The following is a 14,497-nucleotide window of genomic DNA, read 5'->3' as shown; positions in this document are numbered from 1 at the left end:
TGCTCGCTGACTAACAGTTGCTATGGGGAGGACAGCCAGACCAAGGCGACCTCAAACAGATAGTCTGCTATACTGCTACCCCACTCATCGAATATAGAGGCATAAAGTTGAGTCCAACCTCCGAAGGGTAGACTCCAAGCACTCCAAAGAGCACAGCATGTCACGTAATATAATACTGTGTTTAGCGATCACCATTCCACAGATGTATGCCTTGAAGGCCTCCCAATGGGTGGCCTGTGTAGCCACTCGTTCAAATCAAAGTAACCCGTAATGGTGGAGCAAAGTTCCTCATGAAAATCCGAATCCTTGAGGGACTGACTGGGAAACAAATGTTTGACTGTTGTGTCAGTGTGCACAGTAAAATAGAGTTCAGACTGCTATTTATGGGCGGGAATACTAGAAGAATTGGGTTTATAAATTGTTATAGATTTATAAACATTTACATAACAGTAGTATCTGGGAGCAGGATATTGCATATTTCATTGTTTCTAAGCATTATAAATCAGTAATTTGCACATGGGTGTTTAGACTTCATGCCTCAAAATGTTTTGAGTTAATATAGTTATGGTTTGAGCCCAATTTATTAATGTTGTATGACTGACTAGAGTATAGGATTTCAGCTGGTCACTGAACATTGTTGGATTGGGTAAGGCCGAAAAGAGCACTGTTAAAAGTGGGAGGTTTAGTTTGCATGCGTGGGAAGGGTATAGTATGAGTGTGCAATATATGAAGTATTCAGAGAGGTGACAAGCGTGATTGGCACCGTTCTGAAGTCGGACGTATTTACATTACAATTGCAGCTTAATGGTTTGGTTTGGACACTATCTTACATTCTTGGTAACTAATATGTTGTCGTATTACCTCCTTTCGGCTTACTAAACTAAAAAAAATATTTAATGCATTAGTCATGATTTGACTTAATACTTAGTCCTATTTATTGTTTTAGAGCTTAAGAGTTATGTGAATATATTTCTTAAGACGTAGATTTTATTACTTCAAGATGGCAGCTTCTTCTAAAAGAAAGTTGCCATCTCAATTTGTGTGTTTAAAGCATCTGTCACTTTGCCATTCTTATAAAGCACATATGTAATTCTCAATACAGAATGTCACACCTTTTTTGAATAGCTACCATTTTACAAATCTTTCTATCACAAGCATGTGACTTCTTATTTTATCTAGGATTACAACCCTTCTAAAATGGTTGTATAGGCTATGTTCGTGCAACAAAACGTGGCGTGACATTATGTGATCTTTCTATGCCTATTTCCCCTGTGGAACAGACTCCTCTATTACACATATATAATCACTTAGTGAACTTTTTATTACTGATTCACGTAGGTTTTAAAAAGAACCCAACAAGACTGCAGTAGGCGCTACATATTTATATCATAGAATATCGGGTCTGTGTTTCATTTATGACTGAAACTATTCGAAGATGGGGACTTAAGCCACTACCCCTTATCTGTTTCCTGTTGTCATGTGACTCTTATTTACAAGTGTCAGAAGATATCCCAGCCTTACAAAACTCCATTATACATCTGCACGAGGCTTATCGCTTGGTCTAAGTGAGATATTATTCTTGGTTGTTTAACGGCAGTTGACCTCTGACAATAGGCCTTTTTAATATGCTAAGCCAGGGAGTAATGTACAACCTTTGTAAGTCAGTTTCCCTTTGCAGCTGGTTGGATATTTTTCGAAGAAAGAGCTGGTAGTTTGAGACTGAAATCGTCATTCTTTACATTATTGTTTAAATGTATTAATAGTGGTTTGTCTCTCTTAGCATTTGGAAGATCGCAACATCCCGGTGTCCGTAAAGAGTTAGTATCTTTAGATTTTTAACTGTGTCAATGATTAGATTGTATTTCTGCTTGAGTTTAACCTATGTACAGCCACAATACAGTTATTTGGCATGGTGATGTTTACAATAATATGTGAAGTATGGTTTCCGGCAACTGTGGAACTCCCATTTTTCAACTTATAACACATCTTGAACCATGTCAATTCCAACAGGTGTGGATAATTAGGGAGACATTCATAAAACAGTCAATATACAATGACATTTAGTCAAATTCAGCTTAAAAAATGATGAGTATTGATTTTGAAAGGTGGTTTCCTCATATCCGAATGACTAATGCGGGATTTATTTTAATACCACAAATGTGTGGTAAATATGCTTTCTTCACTGTCTATGGTAAAATTAGAATGTTTTATGTCACCAGATATTGTAATGTCATTTGGAATGGCTTTACATCATTTAGAAATATACTATGTCGTGTGTGACTGACTAGTGTAAAGTTTAGGTTTGAATGCCAGAGAAGCGGTTGGAGCTGATCTGACAGGACGCCTGATCTTGTGCACCAGAGGGTCATTTCTGGCATTTGAATAAATTAGATTTTAGCTTCATTTAGACTCCCTCGCTGCTTACAATGGCGACGAGGTGTTTTCGAATATTTGCGAGACCCACAAGTTTTATTTTTTCAACCTTTCGTGAAGATTGAGGAAGATTTTTACTTCACTTACTTCGTTCTTGGTTCCTGTTTTAAGTTTCCATTTATGATATTATCGCCGCGGTGTCCTGAAAAAAAGATATTGAGGTACTGTTCTTTTCTTTTGTTAACGAAACAGTCATTCTCCGTGAGTCTGCTCTCGCTAAGGTTATCGCGTGCTGGGAGCTACTCACATGAAGGAATCGTGATGTACTGTTTGTGAGTCTGCTTGCGCTGTAGTAATCGTGCGCTGGGAGCTGCTCAAGTGATGGAATCGTCATCTTGTGTTCTTAGCTACTGTTGCTAAGTGAATGATTTGAACACATTGAAGGGAGTTCCTGGAACCCATTGCTTGTTTCCTCATCATTACGTCGGACGGTTAGCGAGTGTACGCAACGTCGCAGCCATTTTATTTTAATCTCATTTGAAATTAGCGGATTTACGAGCTCACGCATTTACCTTGTTGAAAGAAGGTGAATTCAGTGATTCGCACACTTTTCCTTATTTTCGAGAGTGATATACACATTTATTGCTACAGTGATATGCACACTGACTTGTCTTGAAGTGCATGTTGCTACTATTGTCTACTATTCTCTACTACAGTGATATGCACACTAATTGATATTTTCCTACAGTGATATACATATTAATTGCTACAGTGATATGCACACTAATTCGTTTTGAAATGCATTTTGCTATTATTTTTGTTATTACTATTATTGCCTACTATTACCTATTACAGTTATATGCACACTTGTTTATTTTAGGGTTCAGTTTTCTTCTTGCGGTTAGTTGTATTTTTGTTTATTGATATTACTTGGTGCATGCTATGTTAATTGTTTGAGTTGATTGTTTCACAATGGCAGCCTCTCAAATTTGTAATCAACCTACTATATTTTTACAAATACCAGGAAAACCTAAATTGAGTTGGAAAAAGTGGTTTGAAACCTTTGAGAACTATATCGTAGCCATTGATGGTACAAAATTCTCAGCGGAAAGAAAAAAAGCAATACTCTTTAGTTATCTGAGTACAGGTCCTATCGAAATTTTTAAAAATCTTGTGCCTATAGCGCCACCAAGTGATGGAGGAGATGGTTGGAATGTATTTAAAGAAGCTGCAGCAAGGCTAAAGAAGCAATTTGAGGATGAACCGAATGTGATGATTGAAAGATATGCTTTTCATAAAAAGAAAATAGCTATCTGATGAAACTGTTAAAGAATATGTGGCAGCCTTGAGAGTTTTAGCTTACAACTGCGAATTTGGAGCTTATGTTGATCTGTCAATCAGAGATCAATTTGTATTTAATTGTGAATCAAAAAAGATACAAGAAAGAAGTCTTGCATGTCGTAATCCTACTTTAGCTGAAGTTATTGACTTGACTAAAGGCATTGAAAGGTCTATTGAGTCTTCAAACAGTCTAAGTTGTTTTAGGAGTGGATCTCAATCACAATTAGCAAATTCTTATGACTGTCCTGCTTTAAAAAATGTTTTTACAAAATGAGGGAAGGTTGGGCATTTTTCTTCTGTATGCAAAGCTCCGGGAAGAAATTCCAGCACTACGGTTAATAGCATTTCAAATGCTGAACATGATATGCATAAGTTACTTCTCACTATTTATGAAGATTCTTTCAATGACTATCAATAACATTACGCTTCCTTTTAAAGCTCCATTGGGAACTGTTTTAGTTGGAGATGTTGCATTTGAAGCCATGGCTGATTCTGGATCACCTGTGACCATTTTATCTGAGGTGTTCTTTAATGAAAATTGGGTGGGTGTCAATCTCAAAGTTTCAGAAAATAATCCTAAAGCCTTTGGCAATTTTGACATCAAGATGTTTTTTTTTTTAAGATTCTTTCAAATTTGAAGATCGCGTGATTTTTACTAAGATTTATGTGGCTATTGATGGCAAAAAAATTGTTGGGTGGTATGATTTTGGTAGATTAGGAGTAAATTTATGTCCAGGCTCTGATCACCCAATTCAATGATATTTCTCTGGAAGAATCTTCCTTGACTTACATTCTTGACAAGCACAGAAATGTTTTTGAAAATGTCGTGGGGGAGGTAAAAGGTTACATACATAAAATAAAACTAAAAAAAGGAGTTTTACCTATACAGCATAAAGTGTGCATGATACCTTTAGGTGTAAGAGATAAACTGAAGTCACATTTAGATAATTTATGTTCTGAAGGCATTATAGAGCCCACTGACAACTCTGAATGGGTTTCTGTGATTGTTATCGCCCTTAAAAAAAAAATCAAGATATTAGGTTATGTGTGGACCTTAGGTCATTGAACAAGAACATTATTGTCGACACGTATCCCTTACCAAGAATTCAAGAAATGCTGGCTGCTGTTAATGGTGCAAAGTTCTTCTCAATTATTGATTTAAAATCTGCCTATCAGGTGACTCTCGATGAATCTTCAAAGGATCTCACGGCATTCATTACTCCGTTTGGCCTTTATAGGTTTCTCAGAATGCCATTTGGGCTGGCATCAGCTGCCAGCATTTTCCAAAAGCTGATTGAGAGTTTATTTCATGATCTAAAGGGAGTACAGTCTTTTCAAGACGATATTCTGTATTTTGCTGAAACTAGTGAAGCATAATTCGATTTTGGAGAAAGTTTTACATATTTTAGATAGCAAAGGCATGACTGTGAGCAAGGACAAGTGTAAGTTTCTTGTTTATGAAATCAATTATCTGGGTCACAGAATTACTACGGAGGGGATTGTTCCCAACGATGATATTGTCAATACTTTAGAAAGAGCAAGTAAACCACATGATGAAGATTCTTTAAGTTCGTTTCTTGGCTTGAGTATTATGCCAAGTTTCTCAAGGGATATGCTCTTTTTGTTGAGCCCCTTAGACAGCTGCTCAAAAAAGGTTCACAGTTTATTTGGACTAACATCCATGATGAAGCTTTTAATAATGTTGTTAAACTTATTGCTAAGGCACCTCTCTGAATACCTTTGATCCTCATGGGAAGTCTTATGTTACGGTAGATGCCAGTGCCATAGGTTTAGAGGCTGTTTTCACACAGATAGTTGAAGGAAAAGAAAGTCCTTTCTTTTATTTATAGAGGTATCAGAGGTGCAGAAGTACATTATAGCACTATTGCAAAGGAGGCCCTAGCTTGTGTGTGGACTGTAGAAAAGTTAAAGAATTTTTGTGGGGGAGACCTTTTGTCCTGGTTACGGACCATAAACCCCTTGTTTATATGATGGATGGGGTCAGGAGTGGAAAAGCTTCATATAGGCTTGTCAGGCTAATTGCTAGGTTAAAGGAATTTAATTTTGAGATCCAACATATTCCCAGTGGGAAGAATTTCACTGCTGACTGTTTATCTAGACTTCCACCAATCAATGAATCAAGTGGTGAGGTTATTGATCAACATGAATGTGTTGTTGCGTTAATAGATGCTGTTGATTCTTGTAGCATTGTTATTTCTGAAAAGGAGTGGAAAGACTATGCAACTAAAGATCATATTTTATCTAAAGTCAAGCAGTTTGTTACTAATGGATGGCCTTCGGGTAAAAATTTGGAATTACCTCTCAGGAGTTTTGCACAGGTTGGTATCAGAGACTAACTCATCCATTTAGCCCATTCTGGTCATCCTGGAATGTATGGAACAAAAAAATTACTAAAAATTCATTACTGGTGGCCTAGCATGGATGCATCTGTGGAAAGATTAGTGGATAATTGTTCAATTTGTGTCAAATCTGATAAACACTGAAAGGTCTCTACTGAACCTTTCTCAATTCGAGAGGCTCCTATGTGTCCTTGGGAAAATCTTTCTATTGATTTTTCTGGGCCTTATGAGTGTTTAGGTAGGGAAGAAAGATTTTTAATTTTGCTTATTGATGATTTTTTAATATGTTATACTACTCTTTTGTTGAGCATCCTACAAAGGATGAAGTTATACTTTTTCTGGATAACAAGTTTAGGATTGAAGGAGCACCTATTTCCATTTTGTGTGATAATGGAGTACAATTCATTTCAAGCAAGATGGAAAACATTTTGAAAAAATGCAATGTATGTAACCAAATGAGCACCACTTTATAGTCCTCGTTCCAATGGCCAGATTGAGAGGCCAAACAGATTCATTAAAGAGGGTATTCAAGCTGCTTCAGAAAGCAACCTTGATGTATTTTAATTTCTTAAGGAGAACATTTGGAGTTACCATTTAACTCCAAACACTTGTACGGGTGTGTCTCTTTATATTTTAATGAGAGGAAGACAAACCAGATCTTTGTTAGTGCCTTTCTTAAATAAAAAAAATACTCAGAGAGATACTTTTGAAGATTCAGTCATTAAAGCTAGGAACAAAATAACCGATGCTCGTACTTCTGGTAAATTGAATAAAAGCATAAAGGTTGGTGATTGGGTGCGGATACTTAAGCCTACTTTCACACCTAAAGGGATGTCTAAATTTACTGTTCCTTTTAAGGTTGAGAAAGTCACAGATTCCACAGTTTTTTGAAGGATAAAGGATGGTAGAGTAAAATTTCTGTCATCATTCGCAAACCAGGTCAAGAAAGTTTTTTTTTGAAGGGGCGTGGCTTGGGCGCCGATGGGGATGGCGGCGTGAGCTCGGGGCTCCGCGCCTGATCCCGGATTTATCCTGCGTTTCCCGGCGAATTGACCCGCAGATCCGACCACACAGGTGTCGGAATACCAGTAGAAAGTAGTGCTGACCTGACGAGTGGTTGCGGGCCTCCTGGAGTGCTGTGGCAGCGAAACGTTGCATCGGAGCTCCAGCAGAGTCGCGATATAAAATGGCGGCCACCCCTCGCACTATGGACGACTGGAGCTGAGCGCTGTGCACTGCCGGCATCGTGGGGCTGCAGACTGCCGAAGGTGATAGCGGCGGCAGGCGGGTGCATTTCATTAGAACGCCGTTTGAGGCGGGGAGAGCTGCCCTTGATGAGCCGCAATTAACTGGGCAGGGATCGCGGCGGCGAATGCATCATGGTGGCGAGACCACCAGGGACGCCGACGGATGGTGGAGAATGAAGCGGCGAACCGTGGTGTAGTGCGACTGCCCGGACCGGGGACATCCGCTGCTGAGATCTGGCGTTTGCCCCGTAAATGGAGGACGGAGGTGAGCGCGGGCCCCAGAGCGCACAACACAGCAGTGATTGAGCTGCAGGGGGCAGCGTACTGGGGCCGAAGCTGTGAAATATGAGGTTGCAATCGGTGAGAACACACTGCTAACTGGGACTGGATAATCGTCTCATAGGGACACGCTGTTAGCGGGAGAGCTACGCGGGGCATTAAAACGCTGGCTGTGGGGCTGAGCGGAAGGGACTTGTGAACTACTGCTGATAACGTCGACTGGTGCGTGCGAGGGTGTGTGTAAGGAGACCCGCACCGCACTTCCTCAGCACCTCGCAGGACTTTGTGTGCCCACGGCGCACCGGCGCATCAAACAAGGAGGTCCAGAGCTGACATTGCTGAGCAGCGGTTTTGGGGAGCGGCTTGAAGACTGACCTCAGGTGGCTGAGGATTACCGGTGAGACGTCTATAGCGGCGGTGTGTTGGTGACATTAATGACCCACCTCCTTGTCATGCGCTATTACGGACTTGAGAGGTATACAACTGCCGACCAGTGCGCTGCAACGTGCCTTGTGCGCTTCCGCCTCTGCGGACACCTGCGGAGCTGTATACTAGTGGCGACACTTTCCTTATGGTTAAACCCAAGGGGAAGGCGGAGGGGACCATGGAGCCGGAGACGCCGGACCAGGCGACGCAAGGTCCCACAGATCTGCAACGCCAGTTGGACCGCATCTTGAAGGCGATTACGGCAACGAGGGAGACCTTACATCAGGATATTGCTCAGGTAGCGACGGGAATAGGGCTCCTACGCGCAGATCACTCCGAGCTAGCGGACAGAGTGAAGAAAATCAAAGGCGTGCTTCAAGACCTATCGCCAGCCCACGCAGCCCTCGAAAGTAAAATGGAAAATGCGATGGAACGAATACAAAGCCTGGAAAAGAGCCGAAGATTCCGAAAGCAAGAATAGACGCAACAATATACGCGTCGTGGGTCTGCCCGAAAAAAATCGGAGGAGACATGATCGGATATCTCGAATACTGGTTACAAACGACGGTGGCCCCAGACGGCTTGACTAAGTTCTTTACGCTCGAACGAGCGCATGGCGTCCCAGCGCGGCCTCCGCGACCAGGCCACCTGCCGAGGCCTGTGGTGGCCAAGCTGCTCCATTATAAGGACAGGGATCTATTGCTCCAAAAGGCACGCAGCGCAGGACCGTTCTCAGTGGAAAATTTCAAGGTGACATTATTCCCGGACTATACGTTTGAGACGCAAAGGCTCCGTGCGTTTTCCTATCAGTCAAACGCGAACTCAGGACTGAAGGGCTTCAATACTCCTTGCTTTTTCCAGCTAAACTACGGATCATATTGGACGGCGCAACGCACTTCTTTAATACACCGGATGAAGCATGGGCATGGCTAGAAACCTACAGAGCGGGCACGGACCATAAGGGACACCACGAGATGGTGCCCCTGAAGGCTCCGCAGATGCGGAAATAGCACAGAATACGGCGGCGGTGACAGGGATCGCAGAAACCATCATCATCTCAGACAGGCGAGGAGAGGCAGGCGGCCTTACAGGCGGTGTTGGAACTTTCTGGGACGCAAAAAACTCGATCAATACAGCGAACCGAATCTGAGGGCCACAAGACTTTTTCTGAAACTGAACTGTCGGAAACGGATAGCTTCCAGGGCCCGAATATCACGCCGAGGACTGCGGACTGAGTCCTGGATGCTTGACGCAGGAGCCGATGCAACGCGGACAGAACATTGAAGCTGAAAGGGTTGAAATGCCAGGGTTTTTCACCACGGGATCGTGGCGGCGGGAGCGGAGGGCTGGCGTAGCTGCCTGTCGGGCCGGAGCCGCACCCCGCTAGCTCTCAAGGCAATCAGCAGTGACTACTGCGGGCTATAGCTGAGTGTATGGGTTGTTTCTTTAGTGTTTGGATAGGGGCTGATAGTCTGATATTGGGTCCTGTTCTGGGGGGAGGGAGGGGAACAGAGTTGGGGATGTTGTTTTGCAAGCAGGTATGTTTGGTGTGGGCGAATGCTTAGCAGCACTGGAGGGTAGGTGGCTCATACGAGATGGGAGTGTTACCTGAACTGCTTTGTATTTCCTGGAATGTGCGTGGCTTTGACACGATGACGCGGCGGTACAAAGTTCATGCATATTTAATTAGGAGGGGAATCCAGATAGCATTCCTGCAGGAAACTCATCTTACTAAAGCGGAGGGGCAAGCGCTACAGCGTAGATGGAGAGGCCAGGTATTTTGCACATCATACTCAGCATTTGCTAGAGGAGCCCTGATCTGGGTGCGAGCCGGGGTTCCTTTTCAAGCCGCGCAGCATGTGGTGGACCCGGGGGGCCGGTACGTAGCGTTAGAGGGCAGGCTACATGGGAGGGACTTTACTCTCTGTAGTGTCTATGCACCGAACACAGAACAGGCACACTTCTTCGAACATGTGTCAGGCCCTCTGGCGCATTATTTGACTAACCCGATATTGGTAGGGGGGGACTTCAATTCACTCACAGATGTCGAGCTGGACAGATCTCATCCTCCGTTGGCAGACTCACCGGTACGCCGACTCACACAGAGTAGATTGAATTGGCAAGAGAGATGGAGGTTGGTGGATATCTGGCGTAGTCAACACCCAAGGGATAGGGACTATCTTTTTCTCGGGCCTCCATGACCTCCATGTCCGGATCGATGCAATTCTGTGTTCCCGGGCGCTGGCACCCATGGTGGGTCGGTCGGAGTACCTCGCTAGGACCATATCTGACCACAACCCATTACTGATCTCTCTTAACTGGGTGATGGCTAGGTCATCCATTCCTACATGGACGTTACGACCAGAAACACTGGAGGACCAGGCCTATCAATCAGGGATTAGGGAAGGCATGGAACACTATTTTGCAGAGAATGCGGGAACAGCGTCTTCTAGGGCAGTGGAGTGGGATGCCTTTAAGGTGGTAGTTCGAGGGCTATGCATTAGCAAGTACGCAGGAGTGAGGAAGATATTGTTACAGGATGTGGAGAAAGCCGAGGGGAAACTAAGGGAGCTAGAACGACGACAACCAGAGCAGCCAAAGTTACACACCCAGCTACTAGAGGCGAAGGAACAGGCAGCGGCGGAGGTAGAGAGGCTGCGCAGCTTCGATTATAAGAATTATGCAGCAAGGGTGCATGCGGAGGGAGATAAAGCTGGATCATTGTTGGCTTGGCTGGCTGACCCGACGCCCAGAGGTTGCCCGATAGTGGCCTTGGAATCAGTACCTGGCTCTATAGTATACACCCAGCGCGAGATCTTGCAGCGGTTCTTGGGTTACTATGAATTGCTGTACAGGAGTGGCCTGACTGTCGAGGGAGACGCAATAGATGACTATCTGGGTGAGTTCCACCTTCCGCAGTTAGAGGAAGAACAGGCCAAATTATTGGGACAGGAGGTCACGTTGGAGGAGATCCGTGGTGCAATCAAGCACATGGCTCGGAACAAAACTCCGGGAGTAGATGGACTGCCAGTGGAATTTTATGCACCGGACATTGATCTGCTCGCTCCTCGTCTACTTGAAGTGTATAGAGAGGCTAGGAAGCTGGGCCGGATGCCGTCCTCCATGCGTGAGGCATTAATTATACCCCTTTTGAAACCGGGTAAGCCTGGGGAGGACGTGTCCTCTTATAGACCGCTGTCCATGTTGACGACAGATTACAAGATATTGAGTAACATTCTGGCCACTAGACTGCTGCCGCACATGACCACCCTTGTCCACCCAGACCAAGCTGGATTTATCCTGACTAGGAACACCTCCTCTAATATACGACGGCTCATGCGGATAATGGGCACTGACCAAGGTGCCGGCGGTGCTCTCAGTAGACATAGAAAAAGCTTTTGATAGCCTAGAATGGATGTATTTACATTAAGTGCTGGAACGATTTCGATTGGGTGCGCTGTTTGGGACCTGGGTCAGCGTCCTGTATTCTTCAGCGGTGGCAAGGGTGAGGTTGGGGAGACTGATCTCTGACCAGTACCCGGTCCTGAGAGGGACGCGACAGGGATGTTCTCTGTCCCCATTGTTGTTTGCACTGGCCATAGAGCCCCTAGCAGTGCAGGCGAGACTAGGAAGGAGCTTTGACGGGCTATGGCAGAACACGATGCCACATTGTATATCGCTATATGCGGATGACCTGCTTCTGTATCTGGAAGACACGGGGGGAGCGCTGCAGGGAGCGATCGCTTTGCTGACTAGGTTTGCAAACTTATCAGGGCTTAAAGTGAACTGGAGTAAGACTAGTCTGCTTCTGGTAAGACCTTATATGGAGGCTCCGACACTTCCCAGGGGATCCAATGGGAACCGAGATGCTTCACCTACCTTGGGGTCCGGATTTATCACGACGCCACAGACATTCTAGAAGGGAACATAGGGCGTTGTGTACGGGCCCTAAAAGGGAACCTGGCGTTCTGGTCCACACTTCCGTTATCGATTTTGGGGAGGGTAGCCTTACTTAAAATGGTGGCGTTGCCGAGGCTACTTTATTATTTCCGAACGCGCACCGTCTGGATTCCGCCGGCGCTGTTCAGGGAGCTCAGGACGATGACTATAGGGTTCCTGTGGGGAGTTGGCAGGAAGAGAATAGCCTTGGATAAACTGATACGTCCAAAATTTGAGGGAGGTCTGGCAGTTCCGGACTTTGAACTCTATTATTTAGCAGCGCAGCTGCAGGTCCTCACTCAAGCGGTTGCCCTGGAGTTCCGGGGCCCGGAACATCTGAGAGGCACGGGAATACAGAGACATGTCCTTTCATATATAGTACTGCAGCAAGCGCTTATACCCAGGGACCTGTCACTAGAGGAGAGTACTTTGAGGTCCTGTTGGAATCGCAGCCACCGTAAGGCGGGGGTCATCCATCCTTATGCCCCGGAGATCCCGCTGGGGATGCCGACAGCACTTCCCCATGGGAGCGACTGGTCGGTTCTCGAGGAATGGGAGCAGGTAGGACTCCAGATGGTGGGGGACCTGTATGAGGAGGGGGAATTGCTGTCCTTTCAGGCACTGCGGTTGAGATATGGCGATTGTCTGATCCACGCGGCGGTGGTGGCGGCAATTAGGAGGCATTGGAGGGAGGGGCAAGTGGAACCCAAGACCACCATGGCATGTCAATATGTGGTAATGGCAGCAGTAACCTTTAAGGCAGTTACATGCCTCCATTCCAGGATGCTGCACGAGGGATTGCAGCCGTTAGCGGCTTTGAAACTGAAGTGGGAAGAGGGGATGGGCAGATCCATACCAGACACGACATGGGGACACATCCTTAGAAGGACATGGAAGAGCACACGAAATACGAGACTCCAACTGATACAGTTCTTCATAGTACACAGGGCTTATTTGACGCCGGGAAAGATTCAGAGGTACTTTCAGACACGAGAAGCAGCATGCCCCAGATGCCACAAGGAGGGAGTGGAATTAGAACACATGATTTGGGACTGCCCACAGATAGGGACTTACTGGGTGGAAGTGGGAGCACTTTTAAACGAAGTCACGGACAGGGATCTGACCTATGACATGGCTACATGTATGTTACTCTGGTTTCCACACATGCCCAAAACAAAAATAACGAGTACATTTATAGATTTGGGGCTCATGTTAGCGAAGAGGGAGATTACTCTACACTGGAAAGCTAGGGAAGGTCCATCCTATAAACGCTGGAGGGCGGAGCTTTGCAAATGGGCAAGAGCACTGTCCGGCTGCGACAGGCTCAGCGCTCCAAACAGGAAAAGGCCTTGGAGCATGCGAGAGCATGGGAAACGCTGGTGCTGGCCTTGTCGAACCCGCAGATAGAAGTAAGCTAGAGCACTAGGAATGTATGAACGACATCCAGAGACCCCATTAAGTTGGGCATTCATCCATGACAACTGCATGGCACATGATGCACTTTTTTTGTATTGCTACGCCCACACCACTTGGGGGGAGAAGGGTACGTTTTGGACTTTGTAGGAGTATAACTGAGGACATGTTTGGTCATTGAGGGTGTTGAATTTCGTAATATTGCTTCATGATGAAACCTTCAATAAAATATGGTTTTTTTTAAAAAGAAAGTTTTTTTGAAAAAATGGAAGATGGAGATGTTTGGTTTGATGAAAATTGTCAATCATTTTCTGAGATGTGCTCAGAAGAATTTTATCATTCAGGTAATATGTTGAATTCTGATTCTCTTCATTCAGACTGTAATGTTAATATGGATTCTACACGTGATTCTTCTGTTTTGCATAAGAGAACTACAAGATTTCCTAAAAAATTAGATGATTAAATTTTAGAGTAAACTTTTTGTTTTTGTTGTGAAAAGATACATGTGGTAAATATGCTTTCTTCACTGTCAGTGGTAAAATTAGAATGTTTTATGTCACCAGGTATTGTAATGTCATTTGGAATTGTTTTACATCATTTAGAACTATACTATGTCATGTGTGACTGACTGGTGTACAGTTTAGGTTTGAATGCCAGAGAAGCGGTTGGAGCTGTTCTGACAGGACGCCTGATCTTGTGCACCAGTGGGTCATTTCTGGTATTTGAATAAAGTAGATTTTAACTTCATTTAGACTCCTTCGCTTCTTACAAAATTATATATGCAAAGACTATTGGTATAGAAATATTTGTCTGACATCTACATATATAGGTATATATTTATTTGAAAAGTTTTATATAGCGCTGGCTAGACCTGGAGGTATCAGAGGACGAACATTGTATCAAAGCATAGTTAGAAGTTACATGAGTTACTGGCGTTAAAAAGAGATGTAAGGAAATAAGCATTCAAGGGGAGAGAGAATAGGAGCATATATGGAGTAAGAAATATATACTAGCTTCACAGTACAGTGCAAATGATTTAATAGGATTTTTAAGGATACGTTTCACCATCTTTAGGTTCTGTCACTACAAATGGGTTTCGACTGGAGCCTACTGATCCAG

The 14,497-nt window shown here is 44.2% G+C and overlaps 1 protein-coding gene across 3 annotated transcripts in view; it reads right to left on the bottom strand.

Annotated features, from left to right (window-relative positions):
• Positions 1-14,497, bottom strand: part of PDE3B (phosphodiesterase 3B) — a 1,530,363-nt gene that overhangs the window by 1,074,233 nt on the left and 441,633 nt on the right. The gene's annotated exons all lie outside the window — the stretch shown is intronic.

This window comes from Lissotriton helveticus, chromosome 3_1 (genome assembly GCF_964261635.1).
Source record: "Lissotriton helveticus chromosome 3_1, aLisHel1.1, whole genome shotgun sequence".
Classification (NCBI taxonomy): Eukaryota; Metazoa; Chordata; class Amphibia; order Caudata; family Salamandridae; genus Lissotriton; species Lissotriton helveticus.
This window is presented reverse-complemented; position numbering and strand designations above follow the sequence as displayed.